At 43.5% G+C, this 18,589-nt stretch overlaps 1 long non-coding RNA gene across 1 annotated transcript; it reads right to left on the reverse strand.

Moving 5' to 3' along the window:
* Positions 1-18,016: 18,016 nt before the first annotated feature.
* LOC142233119 (uncharacterized) lies at positions 18,017-18,541 on the reverse strand. Its single transcript, XR_012721325.1, has 2 exons — positions 18,248-18,541; positions 18,017-18,187 (listed from the first exon to the last, which is right to left on the reverse strand). It is a non-coding gene; the product is annotated as an uncharacterized LOC142233119 (long non-coding RNA).
* Positions 18,542-18,589: the final 48 nt, after the last annotated feature.

Below are 18,589 nucleotides of genomic sequence, written 5' to 3' on the forward strand. Positions count from 1 at the left end.
AGGCCTTCAATCTCCAATCGCACGGCGGCGGGTTCTACGCACCGGATTGACCCGATGGATACCAACCATCGGCCAGCGGCTGCCACCTCAGTGTACGTGTTGTCTCGTCCGTTTTTTCGTGTTGGAGAAGGTGCATCCCGGGGAGCCTTCTCCGCCTGCTTTTGGTCCGAGCCGGGAAAACCCCGGACCATGGTACTGTGCCGTCTGCCGAAATCGAATTCACCATCGCTCGGTTTCGGTGAGGTGTAACCGGTGCATGGAATGGGTGCACTTTCGGAACTGCTCCGGCCTAACATCGCTGCGGGAGTATAGTCAAACTGACTTCGTGGCAGGATGCTGTGCCAATGACAGCAGCAGTGGGTCATCTGATTATGTGACCCCACCGACTTCTCCCGCACAACAATATTCTCCGCCGCAGCATCTTACACCGAATATTGTTGTACCAGTTCCGGAGAGTGCATCATTTTTGCAATTTAATTGCAACGGGCTCCGTGGTAAGATTAGTGAGATCGTAGACTTTATGAATCGGAAAAGGATAAGGGTCGCGGCGATCCAGGAAACAAAGCTGAATCCCACCTGCAGCCTACGACATTGTGATGGGTACAATGTCCTACGGAAGGATCGCACAAGAAATGGAGGCGGTGGCCTGGCTTTCATATTACACCGTTCCGTGCAGTATAGACCTATCACGCTTGTGCTAGACACTAATGACCCGTACATGGAATGTATGGGGGTAGCAGTTAAGTGTGGGGCTGCCGAGATAGAGCTATACAATGTGTACATACCGCCGGTTGGTAGCTGTGCTCCTGGTTATAGCCCAAACATTGAGTGGTTGTTGAGCGGGCATAACCGATTGGTTCTAGGAGATTTTAATGCCCACCATGAACTTTGGCATTCTCTCCTGGGTAATGACCAGAGAGGCATAGCTTTGGCAGAGCAGATAGACGACTCCACATTTTGCACGGTGAACGAAGAGGCCCCCACGAGAATTATGGGTGACTGCAGCAGTTCGCCAGATTTATCGTTAGCATCGCCTGGTCTGATAAATGACGTCTCCTGGCAACCCGTCATTTCATTGGGTTCGGACCACCTCCCCATAATTCTCACCATCAACCGACCCTCCGATTTCATAACCTCTGAACGCCGGACGTTTATTAATCAAAAGAAAGCCAACTGGGAAGGCTTCAGAGAATACACCGATCGCCGCTTCAGTGAGCTCCCGTCCCCCTCACATGTTCATGTTGCCCAGAGGGAGTTCCGGGACATCATCAACGCAGCAGCCGCTCGCTTCATACCCGCTGGTCGAATTGCCCAAGTGAGGCCCAACTTCCCAGCCGAAGCGGCGGGACTCGCAGACGAGCGTGATGAACGCCGTCGTGCTAACCCTGCTGATCCTAGAATCAGAGAACTAAATTAGTAAGATTGTCGACGAGCATAAGCGGAACACTTAGTTAGAGCACCTGAAGCAATGTAACTTAGGAACAGGAACTGGTAAATTGTGGTCAACAGTTAGAGCCCTCTCGAACCCCTCCACAAGGGATGATGGGATTTCAGTCACATTTGGCGACGTGACTGTGACTGATCCGAAGAGGTGCGCCAAATACTTCAACCGACAGTTTGTCGAGCATCCCGAGAGTGATAGAGCGAAAAGGAGAGCCACCCGTCGTGTACGCGAAACCATCTAAGGCGCTGGGCCCTGACGGAATTTCAATGCTAATGCTGAAGCATCTGGGAATACTGGGAGTTGAGTACCTGACCAGACTCCTCAATTTGTCTTTGGAATCACACATTATACCCGATGTCTGGAAAATGGGAAGGGTGATTCCACTACTGAAACCGGGCAAAGATTCGAGCAAAGGTGAATCGTACAGACCGATATCCCTTCTTTCGCCAGTAGCCAAGACACTTGAGGCATTACTCCTCCCCAGCCTTGTGGAGAATTTTCCAGCTGCCCACCATCAACATGGATTCCGTAAGGTACATAGTACGACAACAGCCTTACATGCCATTTCGACACATATTAATAAGGGACTTAACCAGCCCAGGCCGTGTCATAGGACGGTCCTCGTGGCGCTTGACCTATCGAAAGCATTCGATACGGTCAACCATGCCACATTATTTGAGGACATCGAGAATACGTCCCTACCGACAGGAGCGAAACGTTGGGTGCTGAATTATATGTGTGGACGCCAGTCGTACGTGGAATTTAGGGACAGAAAGTCAAGACCGCGTAGAGTTAAACAGGGAGTTCCCCAAGGTGGGGTGATATCTCCGGCACTGTTTAACCTCTACATGTCCTCGATTCCACCCCCTCCTGACGGCGTCGAGATTGTATCATATGCGGATTACTGTACAATCTTGCCATCTGTGCGCAATGTTGATGACATTTGCGATCGGTTGAACTTCTACATAGCTAATCTTTCCAGTTATTTCACTGCGAGAAACTTGAGGATATCCCCCACCAAATCCTCAGCCACACTATTTACTACATGGACGGCAGAAGTGCGCAGGCAGTTGAATATCAGAGTCGATGGAGTAATAATTCCGACCACAAATTACCCCAAGATTCTTGGGGTCACATTCGACAGCCTTTTTAGGTCATCTGCCCATGCCACTGCAATTTGTAATAAGCTCCGTGGTAGAAACAAGGTCCTCAAGTCACTAGCCGGCAGTACTTGGGGTGCGGACAAAGAAACCTTGCTAACTACTTATAAGGCAATTGGCCGGTCAGTGGTAAACTATGCAGCGCCAGTGTGGACACCGCAGACCAGTGATACGCAGCGGAATAACATACAAACCTGCCAGAACGCTGCTCTTAGAACTGCGACTGGGTGTCTCCGCAGCACACCCCTGGATCACCTTTATGTGGAGACAAAGATCATCCCTGCGCGAAGACACAACTACATGTTGTCAAAGCAGTATCTCCTGGGTTGTTATCGCAGTAATCATCCAAACCACCATCTTATGGATACACAACCACCACCCAGGAACGTAAGGGTTGATATACATAATCTAGAGCACGAGATCCAGCGCTATAAAAGAGAGCCTCTAGATCAAGCAGCGTACCAGGCAGGTTTGAACAGGATTCATGAGGATACTGTAGCTGAAGCGGTGAGAAGCTACAAGGTTAATCCTGTTCTTGGAGTCCGACCACCGCCCATAGCACCAGAGGAAAGAGACCTCCCACGGCAGACTAGGGTAGTTTTGGCCCAAATAAGATCAGGCAAGTGCAGCCGCCTCAATTCCTACTTATCGGTGATTGATAGCAGCGTAGCTGACGTTTGTCCAATTTGCAACCAAGGGCCACACGACACGCGTCATCTTTTCTCTTGCCCAGCCAAACCAACCCGACTTACCACCAGATCACTCTGGACACACCCCACCTTAGTCGCAGAGTTCCTTGATCTGCCAACAAACTGATGTACCAAGCGTATAACATGAAATGGATGAGATCACAATAAACTGTTACAACAACAACAACTAAGGCCTTCAACATCTCAATGAAAGCCCTAGAGGGAAGCCAAGGGGGAAAAATCGACCACCATGGTGGTCTACGGAGTTAAGTAATATGAGGAAATCCTGCAGAAAGCTCTTTAATAAAGCAAAGCCCACAACAGCTTCTGAGAAATAGGACGCTTACAGGAAGAATCTGAGAGGATACAAGCGAGAACTGAGAAATGCTCAGCATAACTCTTGGAATGTTTACTGCAGCAGTATTGAGAATACGTCCGAGCTTCCAGACTACGGATGGTACTAGCATTCACTAACTCCGCTCCAGGTTTCATTAAAACATCGTAGGGCAATTGGACAACGTTCAGTGAGGAGACGCTGGAGGCACTATTGGGCACACATTTTCCTGGAAATCAGACGGTTGAACCGTATTCTGGCGGTGTCACAGTGGCTCAGCAGCCATTTCTGACCGAGGAAATTGTATCGGAATCTAGAATAAAATGGGCGTTAAATAGCTTTGGGCCATTCAAATCCCCAGGACCTTATGGAATTACTCCGGCGGAGTTACAAGCAGTGAATGACAAATTTATCCCCTGGTTGACGTTGATATATAAAGGATGTATAAACTTAGCATATATTCCAGAAAAGTGGAGGGAAACAAAAGTCGTTTCATACCTAAAGCGGGAAAAGCATCTCACTCGAGGGAGAAGGATTTCCGACCAATCAGCTTATCCTCATTCCTACTTAAGACTCGAGAGACGATGATAGACATTTATTTTAGAACTAGCGTCGATTCATGTTTGCTCTCGAAACGACAACATGCATACTCGAAGGGCAGGTCTACTGAAATCGCTTTGCATGAACTAGTCAGCTTTATTAAAAGCTCACTATCTGTCAAAGAATACACAATCGTGGCATTTCTAGACATCGAGGGGGCATTCAATAACGTCAATCCGAGCTCTATATTAAATGAACTGGCAACTCTGAATGTTAATCCAAGTATACTTAGGCTGCTAGACGAACTGCTAATGAGGAGACGTATTTCGGCCACACTAGGACAAGCAAACATACAAACGTATGTGAACAGAGGCACTCCCCAAGGAGGAGTTCTATCACCTCTTCTTTGAAATGTTGCTATAAACAACTTTCTGGTTTCCCTAGAAAAAGAAAGGATAAAAGTGGTGGCATACGCAGACGATGTGGCTCTAGCAGTCAGGGGAAAATTCCGATCCACAATCAGAGATATTATAAAGAGAGCCCTCCGGATGACTGAGAATGGTCATGGAGTAAATCCTGCAAAGACAGAATTAGTCATGTTCTGCAATTATCGCAAAACTCCCACGGCTAAGCCCCTATCCTTAGGAGGTATTGAAATTCCCTTTGGTGAGTGTGCTAGGTCAGGTTAAAGTGGCAGCGCGATTAAGATTCAGGCTCACTTAGACTATTCAGTCCATTGTGATACCACATTAACTAAAATTACCTATTACATATGGACATTTCTAGTTTCAACCGCTGAACCTTCTTGATTATTTTTCTTTGTTGAACCAACACTAGCAGACTGCTTAAGTTAACGTTTTCCAGATCCGCCAGTAATCTGAAGCTATATGCTCCTTAAAGTTGCTTGCGCTTTACACAAAGTGCAGGACACTCACACAAGAGATGTTTAATTGATTCCTTTTCCTCCACATCATGACAGCTCATACAATAGTCATTATACTTCGCGCCTATAGTTTTTGCAAAATCGCCTATCAGGCGGCGACCCGTTATAGCAGATATCAGGAGTGATATCTGACGTCTCGAGAACACTAGCATATCTAGTGTGCGCTTTAAGTTTAAATGGGGCCATATTTGCTTGGTGTCGTTACAACCCTTGCAATTCTCCCATCGAACATTTGCCATCATAACAGCCTTCTCACGCAGCATAAGCTTGCAGGTAGCCAGGGGCATACCAACAGATTCTAGTTCCCCTGGAATATGTAAGGTAGAACCTAGCCTTGCCAATTCATCCGCTTCGCAGTTCCCCGGTATGTTCCTATGGCCAGGCACCCATATTAGGTGAATATTGTACTGCTCAGCCATCTCATTGAGAGATTTGCGGCAGTCGATGGCCGTTTTCGAGTTGAGGAACACAGAGTCAAAGGATTTTATTGCAGGTTGACTGTCTAAGTATATATTAATGCCCACATTTTTTGGAACATTACTTCTCAGCCAATTCGCCACCTCTCTTATTGCTAATATTTCAGCCTGAAAAACACTACAGTGATTATGTAATCTTTTCGCTATTTGAAGTTCCAGATCATTAGAATATACTCCGAAACCCAATTGTCCATCCAATTTGGAGCCATCAGTGCAGAAATCTATATATTCTTTATTCCCCGGGGTCTGTATGCATCACGCCTCACTGTTGGGAATTAGAGTCTCAAACTTTTTGTCGAAAAGTGGACTCGCCAAAGTGTAATCCACTACGTTAGGCACATCTGGCATTATTTTGAGGACCGAACTCTGACCGTAACTTTTTTCTGACCACAGCGATAGTTCGCGCAACCACACATCCGTTGTTGCAGCTGATTGTTTGGCCAAAATGTCTAAAGGCAATAGATGCAGCATGACATTAAGGAAATTTGTTCCTGTCTTGCTGAATGCGCCTGAGATACAACAACACGCCATACGCTGAACTTTGTCTAAACTTGTTGGCTGGTGAAGTGCCGGCCACCAGACTACAACACCATATAGCATCATAGGTCTAACCACTGCCGTGTATAGCCAATGCACAATTTTGGTTTTAGTCCCCACTTTTTTCCTATTGCCTTTTTGCACGATTACAAAGCTACCGTTGCTTTTCTCGCCCTTTCTTCAATATTAAGCTTAAAGATGTAGCGATGATCTGAGAGTCTGTGTTCACTTAAAACCTGCCACTCAGATATCATTTCATTCAGTTCTTGCGAGGCCAAGGTGATGTTCAAAACCTCTTGCCTGTTTTTAGTGACAAAGGTTGGGGCATCTCCCTTGTTGCAAACTACCAGTTTAGGACGCAAAATAAACTCTATTAGCGACTCTCCCCTTGCATTAGTATCACTACTTCCCCATATACTATGATGCGCATTCGCATCGCATCCCATAATGAGTTTCGTCTACGTTTTCAGTGACTCCTCCACTAAGGTCTTAACGGCATATGGAGGCATCTCCCTGTCATGTCCCATGTAGACCGAAGATACCCAATATTTGCATTTGACTATTTCTAAACTGGCAACGACAGTGTCTGCATTGCACATTGAAGGAAGCAGAAACAAGTTGAGCTCGTTTTTAGCAATTATACAGGCTCGATTTACATCATTACCAGTATACTGCAATAGTTTGAACCCCGGAGTACTTAATTCACATATTTTGTTTCTATAAACATATGGTTCTTGAATAAAAACTATATTTATGTCCCCTTTCATCAGGAGAACTTTTAAGGCAGCATATGTAGCCTTACAATGATGAAGATTTATCTGGAGGTATACAAAAGCGATCAGCCAAAGGATACCGAAACGGACAAGCCTCCGGTAGAGTCAGCAGTGAAAAAATCTCCTAGCGAAGCCGAAGGAGACATAAAACCTACAGACTATGGCGAAAATCATATGCGGGAAGTTTCTACAGGCTCAAGCCTCACCAAAGCTGAACCGCGGATTGTTGCGAGAGTCACCGATATCTGTGAAGAGGAAGCCCTTGATGACTCAATTGAAGCGGCTGATGTGATGGTGGTTGAAAATTTGGATGGTTCTACGGTTCCTCCAGATAAATCTTCACCATTGTAAGGCCGCTTGTGCTGCCTTAAAAGTTCTCCTGATGAAAGGAGACATAGATATAGTTCTTATTCAAGAACCATACATATATAAGAACAAGATCTGTGAATTAAGCACTTCGGGTTTCAAAATTTTGCATAATACCGGTAACGATATAAATCGAGCATGTATAATTGCTAAAAACGAACTAAACTTGTTTCTGCTTCCATCATTGAGCAATGCAGACACTGTCGTAGCCAGTCTAGAGATATCCACATGCAAATATTGGGTATCTTCGGTCTACATGGGACATGATAGGGATATGCCACCCTGTGCCGTTAAGACCTTAGTTGAGGAGTCACTAAAAACAAAGACAAAACTCATTATGGGATGCGATGCAAATGCACATCATAGTATTTGGGGAAGTAGTGATACTAATGCAAGGGGAGAGTCGCTAATAGAGTTTATTTTGCGTACTAACCTGGTATTTTGCAATAAGGGAGATGCACCAACCTTCGTCACCAGGAACAGACAAGAGGTTTTGGACGTAACGTTGACCTCTCCGGAACTGAATGATAAGATATCTGAGTGGCAAGTTTTGAGGGAACATAGCTTCTCAGATCATCGCTACATCAGTTTCAGATTGGCTGTTCGTACTTCAAAGACCATATTTCCGCCAAATGTTAGGAAAGCTGATTGGAATAGGTATAGGGAATCGTTCAATTTGATGATACCGGAAGTGCCGGAGACAAATATGGGCACTGTGCAAGATATCGAACACGCAGTGGAGCGGATTACTAAGGCCTTCAACATTTCACTGAAAGCTGCATGCCCTAGAGGAAAGCCAAGGGGAAAAAATCGGCCGCCATGGTGGACTACGGAGTTAAGTAATATGAGGAAATCCTGCAGGAAGCTCTTTAACAAAGCAAAGTCCACAAGAGCTCCGGAGGATTGGGACACTTACAAGATGAATCTGAGAGAATATAAACGAGAACTGAGAAGGTCTCAACAAAACTCTTGGGATGATTACTGTAGCAGTATTGAGAATACGTCAGAGGCTTCCAGACTACGGAAGGTACTAGCATCCACTAACACCGCTCCAGGTTTCATTAAAACATCGGAGGGAAATTGGACAACGTCCAGTGAGGAGACGTTGGAGGTACTTTTGGACACACACTTCCCTGGAAATCAGACGGTTGAACCATGTTCCGGCGGTGTAACAGAGGCTCAGCGATCATTTCCTATCGAGGAAATTGTGTCGGAATCTAGAATAAAATGGGCTTTAAATAGCTTTGGACCATTCAAATCCCCCGTACCTGATCGAATTACTCCGGCGGAGTTACAGGCAGTGGCTGGAAGAATTATCCCCTGGTTGACGGTGATATATAAACAATGTGTAAACTTAGCATATATTCCAGAAAAGTGGAGGGAAACAAAAGTCGTCTTCATACCTAAAGCAGGAAAAGCATCTCACTCGAGTGCGAAGGATTTCCGACCAATCAGCTTATCCTCATTCCTACTTAAGACCCTGGAGAGGATGATAGACATGTATCTTAGAACTACCGTGGATTCAGGTATGCTCTCGAAACGACAGCATGCATACTCGAAGGGCAGGTCTACTGAGACCGCATTGCATGAACTGGTCAGCTTTATTGAAAGCTCACTATCTGTCAAAGAATACACAATCGTGGCGTTTCTAGACATCGAAGGGGCGTTCAATAATATCTATCCGAGCTCGATATTAAATGGACTGACAACTCTGAATGTTGATCCAGGTATTCTTAGGCTGTTAGACGAACTTCTAATGAAGAGACGTATTTCAGCCACACTAGGGCAAGCAAACATACAAAGGTATGTGAACAGAGGCACTCCCCAAGGAGGAGTTCTATCACCTCTTCTTTGGAATGTTGCTATAAACAACCTTCTGGTTTCTCTAGAAAAAGAAAGGATAAAAGTGGTGGCATACGCAGATGATGTGGCGCTAGCAGTCAGGGGAAATTCCCATCCACAATCAGAGATATTATACAGAGAGCTCTCCGGATGACTGAGAAATGGGCGAAAGATAATGGTCTTGGTGTAAATCCAGCAAAGACAGAAATAGTCATGTACTGCAAAGATCGCAAAACTCCCACGGTTAGGCCCATTTCCTTTGGGGGTACTGAAATTCCCTTTGGTGAGTGTGCAAAATACCTTGGCGTTATTTTGGACAGGAAGCTGAATTTTAGGCTTAATATTGAAGAGAGGGCGAGAAAAGCCACGGTAGCTTTGTACTCGTGCAAAAAGGCAATAGGGAAAAAGTGGGGACTAAGACCAAAAATTGTGCATTGGCTATACACGGCAGTGGTTAGACCTATAATGTTATATGGTGTTGTAGTCTGGTGGCCGGCACTTCAGAAACCGACTTGTTTAGATAAAGTTCAGCGTATGGCGAGCTTATGTATCTCAGGCGCATTTAGTAAGACAGGAACAGACTCCCTTAATGTCATGCTACATCTATTGCCTTTAGACATTTTGGCCAAACAGTCAGCTGCAACAACGGCTGTGCGGTTGCGCGAGCTATCGCTGTGGTCGGAAAAAATGTACGGTCATAGTTCGGTCCTCAAAGTAATGCCAGATGTGCCTAACGTAGTGGATTACACCCTGGCAAAACCACTTTTCGACAAAAAGTTTGAAACTCTAATTCCCAACAGTGAGGCGTGGTGTACACAGACCCCGGGGAATAAAAGATATATAGATTTCTATACTGATGGCTCCAAATTGAATGGACAGGTGGTGTTCGAAGTATATTCTAAAGATCTGGAAATTCGAATAGCGAAAAGATTACCTAATCACTGTAGTGTTTTTCAGGCTGAAATATTGGCAATAAGAGAGGTGGTGAATTGGCTGAGAAGTAATGTTCCAAAAAATATTGGCATTAATATATACTCAGACAGTCAACCTGCAATAAAATCCTTGGACTCTGTGTTCCTTAACTCAAAAACGGCCATAGACTGCCGCAAATCTCTCAACGAGATGGCTGAGCAGTACAATATTCACATAATATGGGTGCCTGGTCATAGGAACATACCGGGGAACTGTGAAGCAGATGTGTTAGCAAGGCTAGGAACTACCTTACATATTCCAGGGGAACTAGAATCTGTTGGTATGCCTCTGGCCACCTGCAAGCTCTTACTGCGTGAGAAGGCTGTTATGATGGCCAATATTCGATGGGAAAATTGCAAGGGTTGTAACGACACCAAGCAAATATGGCCCCATTTAAACTTAAACCGCACACTAGATATGCTAGTGTTCTCAAGGCGTCAGATAGCACTCCTAATATCTGCTATAACGGGTCACTGCCTGATAGGCGAATATGCAAAAACTATAGGTGCGAAGTATAAAGACTATTGTATAAGCTGTCATAACGGGTCGCTGCCTGATAGGCGAATTTGCAAAAACTATAGGTGCGAAGTATAAAGACTATTGTATAAGCTGTCATGACGTGGAGGAAAAGGAATCAATTAAACACTTCTTGTGTGAGTGTCCGGCTTTTTGTGTATGGCGTAAGCGAATTTTAGGAGCATATAGCTTTAGATTACTGGCTGACCTGGAAAACGTTAACTTAAGCAGTTTGTTAATGTTTTTGGAGCAATCTGGTTGGTTCCACAAAAGTTAATAATAGAGAAGGTTCAGTGGTTAAGACTAGAAGTGCCCATATGTAATAGGTACTTTTAGTTAAATGTGGTATCACAATGGACTGAATAGTCTAAGTGAGCCTGAAATTTAATCGGGCTGCCACTTTAACCTAACCTAACCTAACCTATCTGGAGGATCCGTAGGACCATAGAGATTTTCAACAACCATCACATCAACCGCTTCAATCGAGTCATCAAGAATGTCCTCTTGAGAGATCTCTGTGACTCTCGCAATAACCATAGGTTCAACTTTGGTGTGTTCTATGGCAATAGAAACCTCCTCTCGCATACGGTGTCTATCCATGTCTTCAACTTTGGTATCTCCCTCGACTTCGCAAGAGGATCCACTTACTTCTGATTCAGACAGAGGCTTGTCCATTTCTGAATCCTTTAGCTGATCTTTTTATATACCTTCATTTGGATATAATGAAAGCCATAACAAACACGGCCCTGGGACTTTGCTAGATGTGGCAAAGACTGAGTGTTCAATATAAACACTACATGCCGTCTTGGTCCATCCACTTCATCCAAACGGCCAACCTTCCAATCAGCTGTTGGAAGATCTGGATTGCATCGTTTCAGTCTATTTAAAATAGATTCAGGGTCAGAAGGGCTTGCAGGTATCCACGCATGTGCTCTAGGTCTAGCCGGTATGTCTTTCTTCTCGACTAACTCTAGAGCAGCTCCTTCCCAAACTTCACCAATTAGTATCAGAGGAGCTTTAAAACATACTATAGACCTCTGGTCCTCAAATGCGACTAGCTTAAATCGTCCTTGATACCAACCAGCCTCTTGGTGTCGAGGATCTGGACCGGGAAACTTTTCCAGCACCTGTGAGTAGACGACAGACAGAGCATTCTCAATTTCCCCCATTTTTGCTTTGAAACCATACCATCCAATGCTCCTTTATTAATGGTAGCCATCACAAGGCTGTCTTTAGCAACTGAGGCAAACGATCTTTGATCCCTTTTGGAGGATGGCAGCTCATCCGGTGATCGTTCCCTTTTTCCAGCCTCAAGAATTCCTTGAGCCCATTTTAAGGAATCGTTTTGTTTAGCCGACAGCGTGCTTGGGTCGACTGATCCTAACTTCTTTAGGATAAACAAAGCATTTCTGTGTTTCTTGAATCTCTTTCGTGAGGGATTACCTCCTTTTGATGTCGTTACCTTAAGGTGGAATTACACACCATGCGTCAATCCGTGCGTTGATGGAAGGGTTGATTTTTTCTGTTTGCGGCAGACTATTCGAGCTTTTGATTTCAAAGAGAAATTTCAACTCTTCAATCATCGGACGCATTTAACGCATGGTATGTAATTCTACCTTTAGAAAAAGTACGACTTGTCAAACTGTCGCCACCTGTCGACCCGTTTACAGGTCGACTAATTGGGCCTAATTCTTGGTCATTGCCTAAATTTATAACTCCAGTCGATACCCGTCCACTGGGCCCTGCATTTAGCAACCAAGTGGATGACTGAATTTCGCTGCATGGTAGCTTAATATCCCACCACACTTGAAATTCTTAGTAGGTACCTATTACGATGAGTTTATCCGCTATTGAAAAAACACGTCCGTTCCGTTCGACGGTTGAATATAGCTTCCAACAAATGTGAAGTAGTTGAGATGGTAACACAAATTTTGGCCTACATAGGGGTGAAGGGTATAATACAGTCGGCCCCGCCCGACTTTAGACTTTACTTACTTGTGATCGAGTGATATTTAAATGTATGTATTTGGGACAAACCTTTATATATATATAGCCCCCAACACATTTGACGGATGTGATATGGTATCGAAAATTCAGATCTACAAAGTGGTGCAGGGTATAATATAGCCGGCCCCGCCCGACTTTAGACTTTCCTTACTTGTTTTTATATGAAAAACGTATTTTGCCCATATCTCCTAAACTAAGCGTCCTAGAGAGAAAAGGGCTTTAATTCTTGACCACGCCAAAAAATTTAATAATCCACCCAAAACTAAAAAAAAAATCCAATTTTTATATGAAAAACTTCTTTTGCCCATATATGCTTAAATATGCGTCCTAGGGCGAAAAGGACTTTAAGTCCACCCTCTGAAGAGAATATTCTTGATGACTCGATTGAAGCGGCTGGTGTGACGGTTGTTGAAAATCTCGATGGTCCCAGATAAATCTTCATCATTGTAAGGCTGCATGTGCTGCCTTAAAAGTTCTCCTGATGAAAGGAGACATAGATATAGTTCTTATTCAAGAACCATATATTTATAGAAACAAAATATGTGAATTAAGTACTCCGGGGTTCAAACTATTGCAGTATACTGCTAATGATGTAAATCGAGGCAGTATATTTTCTAAAAACGAGCTTAACTTGTTTCTGCTTCTTTCAATGTGCAATGCAGGCACTGTCGTTGACAATTTAGAAATAGCCAAATGCAAATATTCGGTATCTTCAGTCTACATGGGACATGACAGGGAGATGCCTCCATGTGCCGTTAAGACCTTAGTGGAGGAGTCACTGAAAACCTAGACGAAACTCATTATTGGATGCGATGCGAATGCGCATCATAGTATATGGGGAAGTAGTGATACTAATGCAAGGGGAGAGTCGCTAATAGAGTTTATTTTGCGTACTAATTAGAGGTGTGCACGTGAGTAATATTTTACTCACGCTCACGCACACTCACGACGGAAAAATCTTACTCACTCACGCACGATATTGTTTGGTAGGACTCACGCTCACGCACACTCACGAAAAGAAAATTTGTATTCACGCACACTCACGCACGAAAATGTCGTGACTCACGAAAAATACCGTGACTTACGAAAAATATCGTGACTCACGAACAATTTTTTGAGTAATTTACCTTAGCGACGCGTCTGAAAACATGAGCATTATTAAAATCGAGAGCGTTATTACACTCTTAACATCCCAGGTGTCACTAAAATTGTAAATGAATTTAACTCTTAAGTGTTTTATGTTGGTGAGCAGGATTATTTTTGTGAGCGTAAATCTTTACTCACGCACACTCACGAAGATAATATTTTCGTGACTCACGCTCACGCACGACATTTTGGTTTGTTAATCACGCTCACGCACACTCACGCCGTTGCCATGAGCGTGAGTCACGAAAATTTTCGTGAGTCACGACAATTTCGTGTCACGTGCACACCTCTAGTACTAATCTGGTAGTTTGCAACAAGGGAGATGCCCCAACCTTTGTCACTAAAAACAGGCAAAAGGTTTTGGACATCACCTTGGCCTCGCAAGAACTGAATGAAATGATATCTGAGTGGCAGGTTTTAAGTGAACACAGCCTCTCAGATCATCGCTACATCTTTAAGCTTAATATTGAAGAAAGGGCGAGAAAAGCAACGGTAGCTTTGTAATCGTGCAAAAAGGCAATAGGAAAAAAGTGGGGACTAAAACCAAAATTGTGCATTGGCTATACACGGCAGTGGTTAGACCTATGATGCTATATGGTGTTGTAGTCTGGTGGCCGGCACTTCACCAGCCAACAAGTTTAGACAAAGTTCAGCGTATGGCGTGTTGTTGTATCTCAGGCGCATTCAGCAAAACAGGAACAAATTTCCTTAATGTCATGCTGCATCTATTGCCTTTAGAAATTTTGGCCAAACAATCGGCTGCAACAACTGTGTGGTTGCGCGAACTATCGCTGTGGTCAGAAAAAAGTTACGGTCAGAGTTCGGCCCTCAAAATAATGCCAGATGTGCCTAACGTAGTGGATTACACTTTGGCGAGTCCACTTTTCGACAAAAAGTTTGAGACTCTAATTTCCAACAGTGAGGCGTGGTGCATACAGACCCCGGGGAATAAAGAATATATAGATTTCTGCACTGATGGCTCCAAATTGGATGGACAATTGGGTTTCGGAGTATATTCTAATGATCTGGAACTTCAAATAGCGAAAAGATTACATAATCACTGTAGTGTTTTTCAGGCTGAAATATTAGCAATAAGAGAGGTGGCGAATTGGCTGAGAAGTAATGTTCCAAAAAATGTGGGCATTAATATATACTTAGACAGTCAACCTGCAATAAAATCCTTGGACTCTGTGTTCCTCAACTCGAAAACGGCCATCGACTGCCGCAAATCTCTCAATGAGATGGCTGAGCAGTACAATATTCACCTAATATGGGTGCCTGGCCATAGGAACATACCGGGGAACTGCGAAGCGGATGAATTGGCAAGGCTAGGTTCTACCTTACATATTCCAGGGGAACTAGAATCTGTTGGTATGCCCCTGGCTACCTGCAAGCTTATGCTGCGTGAGAAGGCTGTTATGATGGCAAATGTTCGATGGGAGAATTGCAAGGGTTGTAACGACACCAAGCAAATATGGCCCCATTTAAACTTAAAGCGCACACTAGATATGCTAGTGTTCTCGAGACGTCAGATATCACTCCTGATATCTGCTATAACGGGTCGCCGCCTCATAGGCGATTTTGCAAAAACTATAGGCGCGAAGTATAATGACTATTGTATGAGCTGTCATGATGCGGAGGAAAAGGAATCAATTAAACATCTCTTGTGTGAGTGTCCTGCATTTTGTGTAAAGCGCAAGCAACTTTTAGGAGCATATAGCTTCAGATTACTGGCGGATCTGGAAAACGTTAACTTAAGCAGTCTGCTAGTGTTTTTGGAACAATCCGGTTGATTCAACAAAGAAAAATAATCAAGAAGGTTCAGCGGTTGAAACTAGAAATGTCCATATGTAATAGGTACTTTTAGTTAATGTGGTATCACAATGGACTGAATAGTCTAAGTGAGCCTGAATCTTAATCGCGCTGCCACTTTAACCTAACCTAGCACACTCACCAAAGGGAATTTCAATACCTCCTAAGGATAGGGGCTTAGCCGTGGGAGTTTTGCGATAATTGCAGAACATGACTAATTCTGTCTTTGCAGGATTTACTCCAAGACCATTCTCAGTCATCCGGAGGGCTCTCTTTATAATATCTCTGATTTCGGATCGGAATTTTCCCCTGACTGCTAGAGCCACATCGTCTGCGTATGCCACCACTTTTATCCTTTCTTTTTCTAGAGAAACCAGAAAGTTGTTTATAGCAACATTTCAAAGAAGAGGTGATAGAACTCCTCCTTGGGGAGTGCCTCTGTTCACATACGTTTGTATGTTTGCTTGTCCTAGTGTGGCCGAAATACGTCTCCTCATTAGCAGTTCGTCTAGCAGCCTAAGAATACCTGGATCAACATTCAGAGTTGTCAGTCCATTTAATATCGAGCTCGGATAGATATTATTGAACGCCCCTTCGATGTCTAGAAACGCCACGATTGTGTATTCTTTGACAGATAGTGAGCTTTCAATAAAGCTGACCAGTTCATGCAATGCGGTCTCAGTAGACCTGCCCTTCGAGTATGCATGCTGTCGTTTCGAGAGCATACCTGAATCCCCGGTAGTTCTAAGATACATGTCTATCATCCTCTCCAGGGTCTTAAGTAGGAATGAGGATAAGCTGATTGGTCGGAAATCCTTCTCCCTCGAGTGAGATGCTTTTCCCGCTTTAGGTATGAAACGACTTTTGTTTCCCTCCACTTTTCTGGAATATATGCTAAGTTTATACATCCTTTATATATCAACGTCAACCAGGGGAAAAATTTGTCATTCACTGCTTGTAACTCCGCCGGAGTAATTCCATAAGGTCCTGGGGATTTGAATGGCCCAAAGCTATTTAACGCCCATTTTATTCTAGATTCCGATACAATTTCCTCGGTAAGAAATGGCCGCTGAGCCACTGTGACACCGCCAGAATATGGTTCAACCGTCTGATTTCCAGGAAAATGTGTGCCCAATAGTGCCTCCAGCGTCTCCTCACTGAACTAGGACAAGCAAACATACAAAGGTATGTGAGCAGAGGCCTCTTCTTTGGAATGTTGCTATAAATAGCCTTCTGGTTACTCTAGAAAAAGAAAGGATAAAAGTGGTGGCATACGCAGATGATGAAGCTCTGGCAGTCAGGGGAAAATTCCCATCCACAATCAGAGATATTGTTCAGAGAGTCCTCCGGATGACTGAGAAATGGTCGAAAGACAATGGTCTTGGGGTAAATCCTGCAAAGACAGAATTAGTCATGTACTGCAAAGATCGCAAAACTCCCACGGTTAGGCCCATTTCCTTAGGGGGTAATGAAAATCCCTTTGGTGAAATTACCTTGGCGTTATTTTGGACAGGAAGCTGAACTTTAAGCTTAATATTGAAGAAAGGGCGAGAAAAGCAACTCGTACAAAAAGGCAATAGGCAAAAAGTGGGGACTAAAACCAAAAATTGAGCACTGGCTATACACGGCAGTAGTTAGACCTATAATGCTATATGGTGTTGTAGTCTGGTGGCCGGCACTTCAGAAACCGACTTGTTTAGATAAAGTTCAGCGTATTGCGAGCTTATGTATCTCAGGCGCATTTAGTAAGACAGGAACAGACTCTCTTAATGTCATGCTGCATCTATTGCCTTTAGACATTTTGGTCAAACAGTCACCTGCAACAACGGCTGTGCGGTTGCGCGAGCTATCGCTGTGGTCGGAAAAAATGTACGGTCACAGTTCGGTCCTCAAAGTACTGCCAGATGTGCCTAACGTAGTGGATTACACCCTGGCAGGACCACTTTTCGACAAAAAGTTTGGAACTGTAATTCTCAACAGTGAGGCGTGGTGTACACAGACCCCGAGGAATAAAAGATATATAGATTTCTACACCCAGAAAACAAATTCGTTGCCTCAACCGAATTAGTTGCCAACCGAAAGCAGGTGGTTCCATCAACTATCAATGATATCTGTCAGCACAACTAACATTTGGCAATTGTAACTACATGGTAGTATGTTGTATCAACTTTGCATAGGTTGTCGCTATTTCATATTAATTGCTTTATTTGTTGGTGCAACCGCCCTCGATTTTCTTTACTATTACCCTAACCAAATTCCAATATCAAATGAAAGGGCAGATTATATTGAGATTTTATTAATTTATTACAAGATTTACAATTATAATAAACTACGAAAATAAATACAAAAGGTGCTAAAAACAAAGGCTTTTGATCTACATATATGTGAGATCAATTTACATTACAATTTACAATTTTTTATAGGTAATGTTTGTATACCAATGACAGATGGTTATTAGGTTGCAATTATGTGGTCAAACTACAGAACCTAATTCAATATATACTTGCCAGAAATTTCTTCCTTAAGCCTCTAGATATAAATACATATCGACTTAGACTCTTCTGTATTCTTAATACAATAAAAAAACTCGCTTGCCGTAAAAAGTATTTGTGTTTGTTGGTGTATGAAGCCTGCAATTTTTATGGAAACTTTTGTAATATTCCTTTTTTATAAATCGGTGCGATACTTACCTGAAGGCAACTACTTTTCTATGGGATAAACTTTATTCAATCTATTGCGGACTATTATCAAGTAAATGCTGTTCCCCGTTTTGCAAATTTTGCAGCGTCATACCATTTACCATGTCGATGTTGATATAAATACGTATTTGTTGCAACAACTACCTTACGCCCGTCCTATAATTGAACTAAGATTCTATTAGTATACTCAACTTTTGGTTGTACCAGCCATTTGTTGATTCCCATGATGTAGGTCTCACTATGCTGGTGGTTAGCTCAACAATTTTATGCAGCATAAAACCAAATTTATCGGCATTGGTTACTGTAACCAATTGAATGGTTATGGGAATTTCA

This window comes from Haematobia irritans, chromosome 4 (assembly GCF_050003625.1).
Source record: "Haematobia irritans isolate KBUSLIRL chromosome 4, ASM5000362v1, whole genome shotgun sequence".
Taxonomy (NCBI): Eukaryota; Metazoa; Arthropoda; class Insecta; order Diptera; family Muscidae; genus Haematobia; species Haematobia irritans.